The following is a 15,683-nucleotide window of genomic DNA, read 5'->3' as shown; positions in this document are numbered from 1 at the left end:
TGATCCCTCTGATGGGATAAAATGCTTCCTCTCCACACTCTTTGCAGTCTTAGCATTGGCCTGTATAGTCGTGATGAGAGGTAGAGACACTCGACAGGCCTTCCGGGGTCAGGATGTCGACCATTGGGTCCTCTGACTCCATCACTTCCTCAGCCTGCAAGCCCATATTTCGTGCCACCCTGCGAAGGAGGTCCTGGTGGGCATAGCTCTGTATGGGGGGCGGTCCGGAGATGGAGGTGCTTGCAATCGCCTCATCCAGGGAGGATGACGAAGAGGCTAATGGGGGAACAGGGTTCCTGACCCTCTTGGTCTTCAGGGGCCTCCTGTCCCGCCTCTCTGTCGGGGCCAACCACACCTGGATCAGAATCAGGACCTGGGTTTGGTCCCAGGGGAGGTCAAGCGACCGGTACCTCCTCAGCACCCCTAGAGGTGGGGCGACTGGCTGATGCCTCTGGCACCCACAGTTCAGAGATCGCTAAACAGGAACCTTTGGACTGGGTGCCCTGGGCCTGGTGGTACGCCAATGGGGTCCAAAATGGCCACTGAGCTGGTCCCTGCCACTGCGCAGGCCATGGCACTGCCCCCACCTCAAGCCTTCCCCAGCCTGACCGGGTGCTGGCCCTGCTCTGAGTATCTAGACCCCGTCTCCAAGTCTGAAGACGGGGACCGGGACCAGGATGGTTAGGGCACTGCCGAGTGGACCTGGACTGGTGAGAAGTGTTGCGAGGCTGGGGGAGCAGTGTCGAAATTGGGATCTGTGCAGGGACGCTGATCGGTGCCGGGATGACTGGTGCCAGGAGTGGGACCTACTGCGCAACGGGGATCAATGCAAGGATTGGTATCACGATTGGAAGCAGCAGTGCTGAGAGACAGAGCATCACCAGTTTGCCCCGAGACGGTGCCACACATTGCGGTACCAGAAGCTTGGCGCAAAGGACCAGGGACTGCGGTGCTGTCATGGAGATGAGGTGCCTCGCAGCCTCAAAAGGTGTCCAGGGTGGATGGCAATTCCACCTCCTTGATGACCTGGCTCAGGGGAGTCCAACGGCACCGCACTCGACTCCTTGTGGAGCCCAGGTCAATGGTGCCGGCTCCAAAGACTTCGGCACTGGGTGCACCTCTAGGGGACATGCCCCATTGGCCAGCTCCAAAGGGATGGGTCCCTGAGTCTGAGATCCACTCCTCCCCAGCTTACGCCGCTTCTGCGTTGGGGAATGGCACCGATTCCAGGTTGATCCCACCAGTTTTGCCGCTGGGGAGCAGCAGTGGCATGGGTGTCTCCCAGAGTCCTTGTGTGGTGCCGCTTCTACCACTGCTTCTGGGGCACTGTGCACCTATGAGCTCGGTGCCAGGCCTTGCAGCACCAATGTAGGTTGCGGGCTGAGTGCCGCCTCCATAAGGCGCTGTTGAGGCGAAAGTCTTGCTCTTCTTTGTTCTGGGGCACAACGCTTTACAAATCCTGCATTTGTTTGTTTGATGTGCTTTCCCCAGACACTTTAAACAGGCGTTGTGGGGGTCACCCATTGGGATGGGCTTGTTGTAGGACTTGCAGGGCTTGAACCACTGGGACTTAGACATGTAAGTCCCGCAAAAAGAATTCAGTCGGGGTAGAGGGTAAACCCCCCAGCCCAACAGCTAGCTAACTACTAACTAACCAAGAACCACAGACAACTACAAAATACAAACAGTCCGAACGGAAGCTAGGGAAACATGGAGAGCTTGCAAAGCAAGATGTCACACTTCCAACAACCATCACTGGTGGTAAGAAGGAACTGAGGAGGTGCCAGTTCAGCAGGGTCATACATTGAGCACCATGAAGGTGCCACTCCAGGAGACTCCACAGCCAACCCGACAAGTGCTGCTAGGGGAAGAGCTTTCCGACAACTGTGCACGTGGCGCGCACACATCTGATTGGAATCGATATAAGCAAACACTCGAAGAATTAGGGGATTTAAGGGGAGGAGAGGTAGCACTCAGGTCAGGGGAGACCTGTCAGTCCCACATTCTCCCCTCTTGTGTATGCACCAGGATCCATGACAGCCCTGCTTATGGAAGGAAGTTTTAGCCCCTCTCCTTGCCACCACTCTCATGTGAGCTGGGATCTGGGAAGCCTGTCCCTCAAGGGGCATCTGAGCTCCTCTTCCTGTCCCCCAAGAGGGAGCCAGGATTTGACTGCAGAAAACCAAACACCCTTGCCCTGCCCCGAGGCCCCTACCCAGCTCACTCCACCCCCTCCCCCATCATTTACTCTCCTACACCCTCACTCACTTTCACCAGACTGGAGCAGGGGATTGGAGTGCAGGAGGGAGTTCAGGGTGCAGGCTCTGGGCAGTGCTTACCTCACGCGGCTCCCAGAAGCAGTCGGCATGTCCCTGTAGGCGCTGCCCCCGCAGCTCCCACTGGCCACGGTTCCCAGCGCTCAGAGCGGGGGCACTGCGTGGACACTCCTTGGCCACCCCTGCACCTAGGAGCCAGAGGGACATATCGGCCACTTAGGGAGCCACGCAGCACCAGGGCAGGCAGAGAGCCTGCCTTAGGTCGGCTGCGCCACCAGATAGACTTTTAACAGCCCGGTCAGCAGTGGTGACCAGAGCCACCAGGGTTCATTTTCAACCAGGCGTTCCAGTCAAAAACCAGACTCCTGGCAACCCTAGCTCTTGCCCATTGGTCGGGGTGGGAGAAGAAATCAAAGCCCCTGTCCCTGTGTATCTGCAAGATCTGCAGGTGTCTGAGAACCTCTTCCTGCATTCCCAGATGTTTGCTGGGATCTGAGGGGATCCCGCCTTTCTGGAGAAGGTCTGAGCTCCTCTCCTTACCCCATGTGCATGTGCCAAAATCTGGAGGGACCCATGCCCCTCTCTGGCCATCATATGACCTGAGAGCTGAGGGACCACTCTGGAGAGGTCTGATCTCCTCTCCCATACAACCCCCCCATGTGAGCTGCCATCTGGGGAAGCATTGCTCCTCTGAATGGCTTTGAGTCCATCTTCCTGCCCCCATTTGTGAGATCACATCTGGAGAATCCCTGCTTCTCAGGGTTGGAAATTGTGAACAGCATGCACCAAGATCCCACTGCTGAGACTAGGGTGAGAGTTGATACAGGCATGATTAATAGGCAGCAGGTTTAAAATAAATAAAAGGAAGTTCTTCACGCAGTGCACAGTCAAATTGTGTAACTCCTTACCTGAGGAGGTTGACGGCTAGGACTATTAACAGTGTTAAAAGAAAACTGGATAAATTCATGGTGGTTAAGTCCATAAATGGCTATTAGCCAGGACAGGTAAAGAATGGTGTCCCTAGCCTCTGTTTGTCAGAGGATGGAGATGGATGGCAGGAGAGTGATCAATTGATCATTGCCTGTTAGGTTCACTCCTTCTGGGGCACCTGGCATTGGCCAATGTTGCTAGACATATACTGGGCTAGATGGACCTTTGATCTGACCCAGTACGGCTGTTCTTATGTTCATGATTGATGCATATCAGATTCTCAAGCACTGGAGTGGGTGGGAGGGGAGACAGGCTGGCTGGGATATACTGACACCTACTGTGATAAATGGAGCAGTTCACACATCTCAAAGTTATCTTCATGGAGTGTTCTCATTCAGCTAAGAACATCCCATTGAGATGAATTGTCACTTCACACCTCACTTAGCCTCCTATGCTCCAGATCAGTGGTTTTTCAAACTGGGGTACCTATCTATCTCATCGAACTGGAAGGGACCTCAAAAGGTTATTGAGTCCAGCCCCCTGCCTTCACTAACAGGACCAAGTACCGATTTTGCCCCAGATCCCTAAGTGGCCCCCTCAAGGACTGAACTCACAACCCTGGGTTTAGCAGGCCAATGCTCAAACCACTGAGCTATCCCTCCCGCCCTTATACCTCCTCTTGTCTGGGGATACACATGAAAAATCCTGTAACGACAGACAACATATTTTACTTAATAAGACTTGGGCAATCTACTCAATGTTTATTATCCTTTCAATTAAAACTGCAGTCGCATTGGTATATGTTTCCTTTCTGCTGTGCAACTCAGAATCAGAGGTTGTCAAACTGAGGGGCACACCCCACAAAGGGAGCGTGCAGGAACATTCAGGGGGGCTCAAGCTGGCAATGCAAGGTGGGGCACAGCTCACACAGAGAATGTCACCTCCAATTCTCAAACTTCTTAGCTGAGTCCCCCTTTGAATTACAGTTTTTGGTTGCACCCCACCAACCTGGACAGGCTAGGTAGCCCACTGAGGTGAGTCAGGGGGTGGAGATGCTGTGCTGAGATGGCCCAAGCCACTTGGTGTCACCACTCGCCCTCTTGAACACTCCTCCATGACTCCCTAGGGGGGCATGACCCACAGTTTGAAAACCTCTAAAAGCTGTTGCAAAATGGAAGGCAGAAATCTGCCCTTGTCACTTCTGACTATCTCAGATGGGGGTATGTGGAAGACTACATTATTTGGAAAGAGATACACAGCCTAAAAAGTTTGAAAACCACTGCTACAGATGGACATATCGAGCCATTACTAAGTCACTTCACCTCTGTGCTTCAATTTCCACATTTGTACAATGGGAAGAATGTTTGTCTCCTTGGTAAAGTACTCTAAGATTTACTGATGAAACATGCTATGTAAATACCAACCTCTGTGGCCAGATGAAGATCTCTTAACTGCAACCCTACACAACAAACACAACAACCACTACTTTAATGACCACTAAGTCCAAGAACATGTTATAAAAAACTCCAGGAAATTCATCAAAAACAATCTTATTAACTCAGAATTAAGGTTGCCCGGTGGTACCTCCCACCCTTTCAAACAAATTTCACAAAACTAAAATGTCTGAAAACCAAGAAATATAAATTAAAGGTGTACACACCCATGCAACTGGAACTCTGCCCTCTGAGTGATGCCCCAATATGCTCCTAACACACATGCTTGCACTCTGCCTTTGCACTATACTGAACAGGAGCTAATTATATCAGCCTGACACTCTGCTCCACAGAAAAAAAATCACCATATCTAACAAACTTTACAACCCCTTCACTCTTATGCACACTATGCCATCTAACAAACAACCCACTTACCCATCATTAAACTCAGAGTCCATACCTCATATCCCCCATAACTGCTGACACACTTCCTGGCAAGAAGACCACCTGCTGCCCTGATGACACAACCGTAATACTGAAATGAAAAACAATGGATCTCATGATTCATATGCACCTCTCTCCTTTGATCACACATGTGGGGGATCAGACAGAGGGGCACATACCCCACAAAAAGGCATGGATTCCACAGATTGCCTCATATCACAATCACAGCTTTGCCAAGCTGCTCCAGCTAACTGCTCTGCCATTCAGTACAATTACATCAAACACAGTGGATCCTGCTGGAGTGCATGCAGATAATTCCTAGTGGCTATTGGCAGCCTCAGGGCTTGTCTACATCAGAAAGTTGCAGCGCTGGTGAGGGAGTTACAGCGCTGCAACTTAGGAGGTGTACACATCTGCAGGGCACCACCAGCGCTGCAACTCCCTGTTTGCAGCGCTGGCCGTACTCCCGTTTTGTCTCGGGTGTAGAGGATCCAGCGCTGGTGATCCAGCGCTGGTAATCAAATATAGACACTTACCAGCGCTTTTCTTGACCTCCGTGGAATAAGCAGGTATCCCAGCATACCTGAGGAAGCTCGGTAATCAAGCTGGTCTCCTTCCCCGGCTTGCTCTCGCGTTTCCCGAACCCCGAGCAAGCAGGTCTCCTTCCCTGAGGTTTGCTGGGTGGTTCCGGGAAGGCGAGAGCAAACCGGGGAAGGAGACCAGCTTCGCCGCGGTTTGCTCTCGCGTTCCCCGAACAAGCAGGTCTTCTTCCCTGCGGTTTGCAGGGTGGTTCGCGGAACGCGAGAGCAAACCGCGGCGAAGCTGGTCTCCTTCCCCGGTTTGCTCTCGCGTTCCCCGAACCCGAGCAAGCAGGTCTCCTTCCCGGCGGTTTGCAGGGTGGTTCGCGGAACGCGAGAGCAAACCGCGGCGAAGCTGGTCTCCTTTCCCGGTTTGCTCTCGCGTTCGCCGAACCCCCGAGCAAGCAGGTCTCCTTCCCTGCGGTTTGCAGGGTGGTTCGCGGAACGCGAGAGCAAACCGGGAAAGGAGACCAGCTTCGCCGCGGTTTGCTCTCGCGTTCCCCGAACAAGCAGGTCTTCTTCCCTGCGGTTTGCAGGGTGGTTCGCGGAACGCGAGAGCAAACCGCGGCGAAGCTGGTCTCCTTCCCCGGTTTGCTCTCGCGTTCCCCGAACCCGAGCAAGCAGGTCTCCTTCCCTGCGGTTTGCAGGGTGGTTCGCGGAACGCGAGAGCAAACCGCGGCGAAGCTGGTCTCCTTCCCCGGTTTGCTCTCGCGTTCCCCGAACCCGAGCAAGCAGGTCTCCTTCCCTGCGGTTTGCAGGGTGGTTCGCGGAACGCGAGAGCAAACCGCGGCGAAGCTGGTCTCCTTTCCCGGTTTGCTCTCGCGTTCCCCGAAACCCCTTGAAGCCGCCCAACAGCGCTGCAGTGTGGCCACATCTAACACCACTTGCAGCGCTGGTTGCTGTAAGTGTGGCCACTCTGCAGCGCTGGCCCTATACAGCTGTACTAATACAGCTGTAACAACCAGCGCTGCAAAATTTTAGATGTAGACATGGCCTCAGTTAAGGTTGTTTGGGAGTGTACCTTAACTCTTCATTTCCAGGTTTTCACAAGTTTGAGTTTATTCTAGAAGGGCACACAATGCCACCAGGCAAGTTGTGTCAGTGAACAGACTACAGGAGAGAAACAATGAAAAACTACACACACTGTAATGTCAAATGAACAAAGCAAACAGAAGTTGGATCTTACCAACAACAGGATATTTAAAAGACTAAAGAGTCTGGTGTCCTTTTCAACAGAATCCTCTGTGCCTCTGCATAAAACCATCCTGCATTTCTCACAGAATTATTTGACTGATCCATACAATTAGCAGAATTATGAAACTGAACAGCACTATAATGGTTTTCATTTAGGAATGGGTAAGGATATGTGGGAAAAGTCTTAATCCCATGAATTTGGAGCAGGGACTATCTTTTGTTTTGTGGTTGTTCAGCGCTGAGCACAACTGGTCCTGTCCAGGGCTAGAGTTCCTTTGATTACTCCTGTTGTAGCATCTATTATTTTTGACAAGTTCCAAATTTCCTGGTCAAGGTCCAGACTGCAGAAACATTTTTCACACCACCACCACAACAAGTAGTAGTAAATAAATCAAGCAGTCCAGTCAAAATCGTCTGGCAGTCCGGATTTGGCCTACAGTCTGCCTACTGACTACCTCTGCACTATGGTAATACAAATAAATAATAATTACTACATAACAATACTTTAATAAAAACATACAAGAACAACTGGAACAGGTAGTAATATGATACCACTGTTCTTAGACTAAATGCTGTGCTGACAGAGTATAGACCAAAGGATTATTTCACAGGTGAATCTTTTAGAGAAGACATGTCCAGGGAGATTGCAGCTATCCACCTCTACATAAGAAGAGGCTTATAAATTACTTTTTTTTTTTTTTTTTTTTTTTTTTGCTACAGAGTGGGTTATGCTGGCTTGGATAAAACTTAACTGAAATCATTTTAAATAGCCAAAACTTACACCTGGTACAATAATCTATACTCATATCATTACATCTGTTCAGCAGATCCAGCTTTACTTATTACATGAGTTTCAGCTACCACTTCCTTTTCTATCTGCAGGAAGTCAAAAAGGATGACATACCCGTTTCTGACTGCAGACTCCCACATAATCAAATACACTCCCACACAGCTCAGATCCATCTGCACATCCATTGCCCGAGATCTGCACTCCTGCCCCAATCTGTATCCAGCAGGGGCTCTCAGCCATCCATCCCGCGCAAACAAGCTACACCCCTTTTTGATACGACCACCTCTACCAGCAGCCACACATGCCCGTTCCTACCACATCCACCCTTACTAGCATTCTGACTGCCAGCACACATACACATACACATCTGTAGTGTTATATACCTACCCTGCCCATTTATCTTTATTCACAGTGAGAAACCAATCTTCAGTACAGCTCTCTACCCACTGTTAGACATACACCTTCATCCCCAGGTGCATCCAGCCTTGTCAGTACAGGCTCACCATTTGCCATATGTATTTATAGTCCCCAGCATCACACTCATCCAGGGAAATCAAAAGTGACATGACAGACTACCTTCAACGAGTTAACCTCACTTCCCTCCTCTCCTCAATACACTCACCCAATATCCAGTAGCCAAAATCCAGAGTGGTAGGAACAAAGGAAAAGAAAAGAAAACCACTAACTGTGGTGGGTGATTAGTGAATAATTTATGAAAGCATACTGTCTTTGTTCTCATTATTTGTGTGCAGAGAAGCAACTTGCCCCATTATCAACACTACTAAATTATTTGCTGTAAGATGTAGAGTGACCTAAGCTACTATCTGAACCTGCTCCAAAAGGTAGCCCAGGGGAGTATGGGATATAAGATCCAAAATGTATTTTAGAGCTCATCTACACTATGGGTCTGATTTGGTTTACGGAAGTTTATAAACAAATGGTAATACTTATCCTACATACAACATATTAACCCAAGTACAGCTCCATGTCTGTCATGGAGGCTGCAGATGTCACAGATTCTCTGACTTTCCGTGACCTCCGTGACTTCTGCAGGGGCCAACTGCTGCTCCAGCGGTCCCCAGAAGCTTGTGCCACTGGCCCTGGATGCCCCCTCTCCCCAGAGGCTTCCCCGGCAACAGTTATGGGGTGGCCAGAAGCCCCCAGCAACTAGTGCCGCTGGTCCCGGACACACTCCCCCCTCCCAGCCACCCCCCCCCCCCCGATTTAATCACAGGTATTTTTAGTAAAAAAGTCACAGACAATTCACTTCCCGGGCTGTGAATTTTTGTTTATTGCCCACGACCTGTCCGTGACTTTTATTAAAAATACCCATGACTAAATCATAGCCTTACACATGAGCTCAGATACATGGAAGTACCATGTTTTGACCTTGCCCATGATCATGGCTGTAATATACAGGATTTAACCATGTTCTAACAATTCTGCTGTGTAGATGAGACTGGCCACCCATCTCTTATTACCTAAGTTAGTCAGCCCTTTTACTGCCAAAGTCAGTATGTGAAAGGATATTCCAAAAGGTACTGCATTTAAGAACCAAAAAAAAAAAAAAACACACTTCTCTGCTCTATTTATCATTGATTGCACTAGTATAGGGTAGTTGCCCAGATTTTCCCAGAATATGTTGATGTAAGCTCAGCCCAAAACAGCTGTGCTAAAAATGGTGGTATGGGGATGCTCTGATTTGCATTAGCTGTGACTATGTCAAAGGAGAATTCAAGAGGGAGCATATCAGAGTCTGGTTACACTTAACACAGCTGTATGTAATGTAAGGAAGACTTTTTTTGCATTATTCAACTTTTATTTAAACTATGGACTCTGACTATTGTGACTCACTTGTACAAGAACACAGTAGGCAGCAAATGAAAAATATATTATTTATGGTGACTTTTCAGTTAATGTTGACTTTAATTATCATCCTTAGAATTAACATCTCCTTTGAATAAATGGCATAGTTCACGGCTAACTGCTACTGATACAGAATATTTGCAGACTCATGGAGACAAGATGCACCAGTTCTGTCAGGCTAGGTTTGCAGAATTTGAAACAATAGCTGAGGTGTGAACTGCCCCATTCATGTCAACCTTGTTAATTATTTCACTGCTCAAAATATGAATGAAATTCTACACAGTTTACTCTGTAACTGCTCATTTTGATGCCACAAGTAGGTGAGTTTGGGAAATACGGCCACTTATTTTTTTGCACTCAAGTCAAGAAGCAGCTCCAGCTCAAGAATCCCAGCATGGCATCTGAGCCCCACTGAAGGGAAGCCAAGACAAAGGACCACACTAGAGCCCACCTGCGTGAGATGTTTTGTTAGAAAGAACATAACATTTTGAATGGTAATTGTTTAGTAAACTAATATTGTCGTAAGCTTGAAATATAACACTTTTGGTTTAAAAAAAAATGACTTGTATTCAACTATTTCTTAACATCCAATACTGAAAACAATTCCTTAAAGTAAGAATTTAAGAATACATCTTAAAATACAATTTATTTTCTAAAATATTAGTAGGCCTTTAAGAACACAATGAGGTGGGCAAGGTGACAACTAGTTTCATTTTCTTCTGGGGGTGGGCCTCAGCTTTCAAAAATTAGGGTAACAATCAATTAAAGAATCCAGCCAGTACCCTATTGCTACATGTTCCTTTATTACTCATTGTCACCCTGAGCGAATTACACCCAACCTTAGATTTTCCCCTTTGTTTTATTCTGCAAAGGAAGTGTATTGTTCAATGTACACTGTTGATTTTGCATATTAAATGCAATAAGAACATAAGAACAGCCATACTGGGTCAGACCAAAGGTCCATCAAGCCCAGTATCCTGTCCTCTGACAGTGGCCAATGGCAGGTGCCCCAAAGGAACTGAACAGACAGGTTATCGTCAAGTGATCCACGCCCTGTCACCCAATCCCAGTTTCTGGCAAACAGAGGCTAGGGATACCATTCCTGCCCATCCTGGCTAATAGCCATTGATGGACCTATCTTCCATGAATCTGTCTAGGTCCCTTTTGAATCCTGTTATAGTATTGGCCGTCACAACACCCTCTGGCAAGGAGTTCCAGAGGCTGACAGTGCATTGCATGAAAAAATACTTTCTTTGTTTGCTACCTATTAATTTCATTTGGTGGCCCCTTGTTCTTGTATTATGAGAGGGAGTAAATAACACTTCCTTATTTACTTTCTCTATACCACTCAAGATTTTATCCCCCCTTAGTCACCTCTTTTCCAAACTGAAAAGTCCCAGTCTCCTTAATCTCTCCTCATATGGAAGCCATTCTATAACCCTAATCATATTTGTTGCCCTTTTCTGAACCTTTTCCAATTCCAATATAGCTTTTTTGAGATGGAGTGATCACATTTGCACGCAGTATTCAAGATGTGGGCATACCATGGATTTACATAGAGGCAATATGATATTTTCTGTCTTATCTATCCATCTTTTTGCTAATGATTCCCAACACTGTGTTTGCTTTTTTGACTGCTGCTACACATTGAGTGGATGTTTTCAGAGAACTATCCACAATGACTCCAAGATCTTTCTTGAGTGGTAACAGCTAATTTAGACCCTATCACTGTATATGTATAGTTAGGATTATGTTTTCCAATGTGTATTACTCTGCATTTATCAACATGAAATTTCACCTACCATTTTGCTGCCCAGTCACCCAGTTTTGTGAGATCGTTTTGTAGCTCTTCACAGTCTGCCTGGGACTTAACTAGCTTGAGTAGTTTTGTATCATCTGCAAATTTTGTCACCTCATTGTTTATCCCTTTTTCCAGATCTTTTATGAATATGTCAAATAGGATTGGGCCCAGTAAGATCCCTGGGGAACACCACTATTTACCTCTCTCCATTCTGAAAACTGCCCATTTATTCCTACCCTTTGTTACCTATCTTTTAGCCAGTTACCAATCCATGAGAGAACCTTGCCTCTTATCCCAATGAAAGGAACAGAGTACAAGCATACATTAGGGACAGAATTCTATCAGTTCTCACACAGTGATACGTTAGAAAGAAAAAAGTATATTAACTGCAATGCTTGACCTGTAATACGTCTGTTGATTGTAGGTTTATGTAAGCCTATGTAGATTTTGCAAATGTATACCTGTAACCATATTAGTTGTCAGTGACTCTCAATCCATGAGATGAAGACCGCTAGCAGTCCATAGTCAAGTTTATGGTGGTCCACCCAATTGGCTGGCTGAAAATCATCTACATTAATCTTTAAAATATGATGGTCTCTGCTACTTTATTAAAAGAATGTGTGCAAATCAACCAGTCTCAGTTCCCTCGCAACTCTAAATCCATATTGCTGAGACCTCCAAAAAGCAGAAATATAGGGTGCATTGTGGGATTCACATGAAAGACAATATCTCAAAGAACCAGTTTACAAAAAAGTAAACTTTTCTCCGTCCTTAGGTGTCAGTGTGGATCCCACTGTAGATGACCGGCAAGCAATAAGAGTTATAGCTATATCAAAAGGACTGAACTACCACTCTCCTAAGCTTAGCATCTATCCTGGATACCCTGTCAAGTGCATAGTTAGCAGGTTGCTTCATGTAACTGCCTTGCATATTTCAAAGACTGGAAGATTTCTGAAGCAAGCAAAAGATTAGGCCTGTGCCCTGGGGAAGTGTGCCTTGACATTCAGAGGGACAGCCTCAACAGCCAGCTGATAGCAGTAATCCACTATATTTCCACACAGCAAGAGATTCTCTACAATGAGGTAATTTGACCTTTTAATGTGCCTAATATGGCCACAAATATGGAAGAGAGCCTAAAAAGCTCTTAACAGGCCTAAGGAAGGCTCCAGAGTATGGAGCTTGTCTTCTCCCAGCATTGAGTGCAGCTTTGAGATGAATACTATCAGGGTAATGGACTGGTTCAGGTGGAATTCTGTGACCACCTTAGGGTGGAATTTGAGGTGTGGTTTCATCACTACTTTGTCTCAGTGAAAATATGTACAAGGCAGCCCAGCCAGAAGAGTTGGAGTGAAGTGACCCTCCATGCTGATCCGATGGTAAAGTAATGTATTGAGCACTCAGACAACAATTTTAGAAGAGACTCCATAAGCTTGAGAAGGACACGGAGGTACCATGAGAGCTGGGTCTCTGACTGGAAGGTAAGTGTGAAGAAGGCTCTTGAAGAATTTTGATACTGTGAAGTGTAAGAATAGAGTGCAACTGTGCTAGTGTGACATAATATTGTAGTGAGGACTCTAAAAGAAGTAAATGCTTGTCCTGCATGTTGCAGGAGGAGGATATAGTCCAGGAACTTTGGTATTGGGGCCTTCACTGGATTAATACTCCAAGTTCCCTAAATGAAGAATCTTCTCAGTTTTGAGGAGTATATTTTCCTACTGGAAGGTTTTCTGCTCTGTATAAGAACTTCCTGAACCTATAGAGAGCAGTCTGTCACTGTTGCTCAACCGGCCAACATCAAGGCTGTCAGATGCAATAACTGTAGATCCAGGTGAAGCATTTTACCGTGGTTCTGGGATGTTATTTCCTGTAAGCTGGAAGATGTATGGCAGGCCACTCGGACATCTGCAGCGGATCAAATAGCCCCATACTGGCCAAGCCAGTTTTGGCTATCATGCTGACTGAGGTATTGTCCCATCTGATTTTGACTAGTATCTCAGCACTCAGAGGAACAAATGGTAAAGCACAGGAGGCCTCAAAGACCATCGAAGGAGGAAGGCATCTGACAGGGAGCCTGGACTCACTCCTCCAATGGAACTTAAGTTCTGGCACTTGGTGTTGGCAATCAAGCCTATGGTGGGAGTCTCCCACATTTCTGCTTAGAAAGTCTGTTCAGTCGTTGCTGACTCCTGGAAGGTGTACAGCTATTGGACTCTGCCCACACTGATGACACCATTCCTAGAACATGATAGAAGGTATAATAGAAAGACTGCAAGGCTATTTATATAGTGCATCACCAGTGTGCTGTCTATCAGGATTTGGACTGTGCTGATGCAGATCCCAGTGCTAATGTCAGTGCTAGTTCTTCCTTGGTACCCACTTTTCCACGGTGGACTTAGTCACCTGTCCGCTCACTGGGGTACTAGAGGACATGGGCCTTGTTCATTAGGATGACTTTGGAGCTCTCTTTCTCTGGGTCTGACAAGATTTTCATGGACTGTTCCAGAAACAGGAGCTTCAGCCTCACATCTTGCAACTTACGATTCCTCGCAGAGAATAAGCATACCAAACATCTGCTCCGAACATGGGATTCTCCCAGACAGAAGCAGACATACTGTGTTCATTTTTAAGGGGAAGTAGTCCATTGCAGAATGCACAGGGCTTGAAACCTGCAGATTTTGAATGTGTCATTACAGAAACCCTGTACAAGGGTGTGTATAGAGGGTGTACAGGGCAGTCTGACAAGGGAAGTTCAGTACAATAGTCAATCAGTTCACAGAAGATCAAAACTGGTTTTGAAGATTTTTTTTAGGACTCTAACCTGCACTAAGAACTAACAAGTCAGACACTAGTCAGGTTCTGCCTGACTGCCATAGGCCTTCAGAGGAAACTGTTTATATCCTCATACAGCAGCACAATGCACACAGGTACCTCTGAGACACTGATAGTTAGGTAAAATCTGATCATGCACACAGTGCAAGCCACACTGATACATACTTGAATAACTTGTATGATCAGTTATCTCATGCACCATATTGATCACATTACGTGGTGGCCACTGTATTTTAAAATCTAAATGGGTAACCACTTTAAATTTAATTGTTAATGGAATAAACTTATATTAATATGTAACTTTATATCAGATCAGCGGTCCACCTTTTATTTTTCTTTTAAAGAGTGGTCTGTGGCATCAAGTCTTTGTTCTCTGTGTATATAGTGCCTAACCTGGTCCATGACTAGGAGTCCTATATGCTGCCACAATACTGCAGCCTTTTCTAGCCACTATAATACAAATAAAGTTGAGAACTACTAAACTAAGCTATGCAGTAACTAATACAGTTCTTCTATATTAATGTTGCAGTATAGGTTAGGTGTTGTATATTAGAATTGGATCCCTTGAATAGGAAATAGGATTTTATTACCTAATTTGGTTGAGAGTTACAGGGGACAGAATTAAAAGTTGAGTGAGGTGATAACGTGTTGAAGACCATCAATGGGAAACTGGCAGGACAAAATGTTCATTTCCTTTTTTTTTTTTAGTATGCATCATTAAAAATAAAGAAAATGTAAGAGGTGTTAGTTAACTACACACCAGTTAAAGCTTTCAAATGTCACTAGCTACATTTGGCATTCTTCTCTCTCATCTCACTCAAACAGCACTAAAAGTTTAAAAGCTGGTTGGCAACCTTTCAGAAGTGCTGTGCTGAGTCTTCATTTATTCACTCTAATTTAAGGTTTTGCGTGACAGTAATACACTTTAATATTTTTAGAAGGTCTCTTTCTATAAGTCTATAATATATAACTAAACTATTGTTGTATGTAAAGTAAATAAGGTTTTTAAAATGTTTAAAAAGCTTCATTTAAAATTAAATTAAAATGCAGAGCCCCCCCAGACCAGTGGCCAGGACCTGGGCAGTGAGAGTGCCACTGAAAATCAGCTTGGGTGCCGACTTCGGCACGCGTGCCATAGGTTGCCTACTCCTGGCACATAAAGTCAACAGGAGGATATCCTGGTCCTGACAGATCTTAATAGGCGACTTTAGCACACTCATAGGAGGCACACGGAAAAGATGGTGGGGAAAAGAATATTTGGAGAACGAAGGATGGAGGGTTTTAAATACATGGAAAAATAACTGATCAAAAGTTCTATCTAAAAAATCAAATGTTTAAAATATTTTAAACATTAATTAAAAACACTCCATCTTTCTCCGCCAGCCACGTTTCCCTCTGTTTTTCCACTGCACTCCTGCTTTACACATGCATCCTCCAGTTCTCTGTGCTCTCCCACATGCCATCCTTCTTCTGGTTTCCTATCTCACTCCACTATCTAAGTCCATTGCTCAATCAGAAGCTAGAGCCGGTCTGTTTATACAC

General features: G+C 46.2%; 1 protein-coding gene across 10 annotated transcripts in view; it reads right to left on the bottom strand.

The window, feature by feature from the left end:
* The window catches only part of TCF20 (transcription factor 20), a 217,912-nt gene that overhangs the window by 97,070 nt on the left and 105,159 nt on the right, over positions 1-15,683 (bottom strand). Inside the window, exon 1 of one of the 10 annotated variants that reach the window (XM_050953664.1) lies at positions 2,340-2,362. The exons of the other annotated variants lie outside the window; for them this stretch is intronic. The gene's annotated coding sequence lies outside the window, so the exon portion shown is untranslated. Of the gene's footprint in view, positions 1-2,339; positions 2,363-15,683 lie in introns of those variants that run through there. 10 annotated transcript variants of the gene reach the window in all.

Source organism: Gopherus flavomarginatus, chromosome 1 (genome assembly GCF_025201925.1).
Source record: "Gopherus flavomarginatus isolate rGopFla2 chromosome 1, rGopFla2.mat.asm, whole genome shotgun sequence".
In the NCBI taxonomy this organism is placed as follows: Eukaryota; Metazoa; Chordata; order Testudines; family Testudinidae; genus Gopherus; species Gopherus flavomarginatus.
This window is presented reverse-complemented; position numbering and strand designations above follow the sequence as displayed.